This window comes from Microtus ochrogaster, chromosome 21, assembly GCF_000317375.1.
Source record: "Microtus ochrogaster isolate Prairie Vole_2 chromosome 21, MicOch1.0, whole genome shotgun sequence".
Lineage (NCBI taxonomy): Eukaryota > Metazoa > Chordata > Mammalia > Rodentia > Cricetidae > Microtus > Microtus ochrogaster.
Window position 1 is genome coordinate 19,022,620 of NC_022022.1, and position 2,833 is coordinate 19,025,452.

At 56.9% G+C, this 2,833-nt stretch overlaps 1 non-coding gene across 1 annotated transcript; it reads right to left on the minus strand.

Moving 5' to 3' along the window:
* Trnar-ucu lies at positions 1-85 on the minus strand. Its single transcript is given in 2 exon segments — positions 1-36; positions 49-85. It is a non-coding gene; the product is annotated as a tRNA-Arg (tRNA).
* Between the last annotated feature and the right edge of the window lie 2,748 nt (positions 86-2,833).

Consider the following 2,833-nt stretch of genomic DNA (forward strand, 5'->3'; position numbering starts at 1 on the left):
CGACTCCGCCGGGACTCGAACCCGGAACCTTTGAATGCCTTCAACCTCTAGAAGTCCAATGCGCTATCCATTGCGCCACGGAGCCACCTGTTGGAGTTTCCGCGCATCTGCCCTATTCAACCAAAGGCAACGGCCCCACGCCCGGCCCACCGCAGTCTCGGTTGTCTTCGGAGCCGGGCTGCGGCGCCAAGGTGTCCCCAGCAGTACCGGCGAAGCCAGGCGAGGGCGGGGGGCGCCCGACCTCCCGGGAGCCGTGGCGGCTGAAGGGCGGCTGCAGGCCGCAGGTCCGGAGAGCGCAGCGGGAGCCCGCCCTTCCAGGCCGGTGGCGCCCTTCCCTTCCCGGCTCCCCGCCCGCCCCGCGCCCCCGCCTACCAGCTGAGTCCGGCGGCCGCTCCCGCCCCGCCCAGGCCGCCGAGGCTGCGGGCCCAGACCGGCCGTTGCGCGGTTGCTCCGGGCCGGTGACGCCGGGCGCTTCCGTCGCCCCTGCGAGCGGTGAGGGCGAGCGGCCGCGCCCGGGGCTGCCAGGCGAAGCCGGCGACCCCTCCGGGCCCCGGGCTCTTTCCTTTCCTGACGCCGGGACCCCGCGGCTGCGAGTGCGGGCCGCGGCGACGTCTGTGTGCGTGCTTGTGCGTGTTTATCTGCGCGGGGCTTCGGGGAAAACGGGGTTTGGGTTGCATTTCGCTCCCCACAGACCCAGAGCCGAATTTCTGAGGTATCCGGGCTCTGGTGGCCTGAGGGGGGCGACGCGCCCCGTACCGAAGCATCCTCCCGGGAGCTGGTCCGCTCTGCCTCCTCGGAGGAGCTTCCGCGCAGCCGCCGATGCCCGCGCGCTCCCCACGCGCGTCGGAGTGGGCGGCCTCCGGAGGCCGACGGGGAGCGTGGGAGCGCGCGTGGGAGCGCGCGGGTGCGGGCGGCGCGGCTGCAGGGAGCGCGGCCAAGCGTGGTGGAGGTGTCTCCCTCCCGGGCGCCGCGGACAGCGGACGACCTGGCACCTTTGCTCAGAAGGACTGGGGTTCACCGTGAATCGGAGCTGCCGATTCACCGTGGGCAGGAGTGGGTCTCCAGTGCCCCCCACCCACCCCGGTCTCCATCACAGCGACCCCAACGCCACGCGGAGAGAACTAGCTAAATAAATCCCCGGTTGCTAGGCAACGGCCGCTGCCAGACAAAAGCCCTGGCTTGGGCTCCAATCAGCGTGCGGCTCTCCGGGCCCCGCCTGCGTAGGACTCGCGTGGCGCGACCTGACGCTGACACCTTTACACCAAACCCGCATCAGTCTGCGGCCACAGGGTGGTCCCTGCCAGGCAGAAGCAGGCGTCAAGGGACAGGTCCTTGCCTAGCGCGGTGCACTAAAGGGAGAGAGGGAATTCTCTGGAAGCTTCTAGTGGGGGAGGGCATTTTTCTATTAAAGGACAAGTACCAGCATCTTCGTTCGAGAAAGAAAAACCGCAGCGTAAGTTAAATCATACACATTGGGGCCCCAGCTAGTGAGGCGAAGTGTGGAGAATCAGATTTTATTCTACCTTGCAGGCTAAATATCTTATCTTTCGCAGCTTTATCGATATTGACAGAACACGAGTGGACTATTGACAACAAAAGCAGTAGCCAGAGGGTCAGCATGTTCATGTTGGCTCTCTGAACTCGGATTCTCTCTGAACAAAGCATATGGGCTGCAGATGCATGCTTGAACACAAAACGGTTTTCATTATAGGCGAGGAATGCTGAGCTCGGAAACTACTATGTTTTATAGTGAGCAGTAAGCAAGCCTGTTCTTTGTTCCACAGAGAGACATTACCTCATCTCTCAAAATTGCTCCTTGCAAACACAACTCCGAAAAAAAAAAGACCCAAAGAAAGAGTGATCAATCTTACATTCTTGGCACACCAACGAGAGCGTGCACGGGCACTGCTGGTGAATTGTCTCCACAAACAGTAAGTGAAGGAGTCCTGCCCGATGCCAGGCCCATTTCATTCCATATGGACAATTTAACAACAAGGACTTTTAACGTTGTTATGCCTCTGAAAACTGGCGGTGCCCCTTAAAATAGAATAATAAAATAAAACCAGCCATTTATAAGTAGTATCTTTATAAGGGTTGCGGTGTGTCATGCGAGGGTGACATTTTAAGTTCTCTAGTGGTTCACAACTCAAGCAGGGAAAGAGATGCTCAGTGCTCTGTGGGAAAACCGTGCAGAAGAATTTTGCCTGGTGGCATTGGCACAAATCTCAGATTTTGAGGAGGCATTGACATGATTAACAATTATGACTCATATTCTTAAAGTTCTGAGAAAGAGAAATAGAGAAGACCACATGCTAAGAAATATGTGCCAGTAATTAGTTCAACTGAACAAGTCAAAGAATTGTAGATATTTGATTCCTTCTACAGATTGAGACTTAAAAATTTTAATCTGTGACAAACAATACCGATCCAGCATTAGCGGAGTCTATGGCAAACCGGGCTTTGTGCAGCGCTGCGGACTATCAAGGCTGTACTTGTGGCAAGAATGTGTCAGGTATGTGGAGCTTCTCTGACAGAGAGCCTGGCTTCGGGGACACATGTGCTGTCCTCGAACAAGAACGGGATGTGTAATTGGTTGCTGCAAAAGGAGAAAGATTCAGGGGTGGGGAGTTGTTCTCTTTATAGACTAAGAACTGACTGGGGCTGGATACTATAAACAATTGCACACCTGAACCAAGAATTCCCGCAAAGACGCAAACAACCTCCTTCTGCCAGCAGAGGGCGCCAACGCATGTGTTATCATCACCTTCCACAGAGCCCTACTCTGTCCTTCCCTAGAGCTCCCCAGACAAGAATGCTCTAGCATATAGGACAT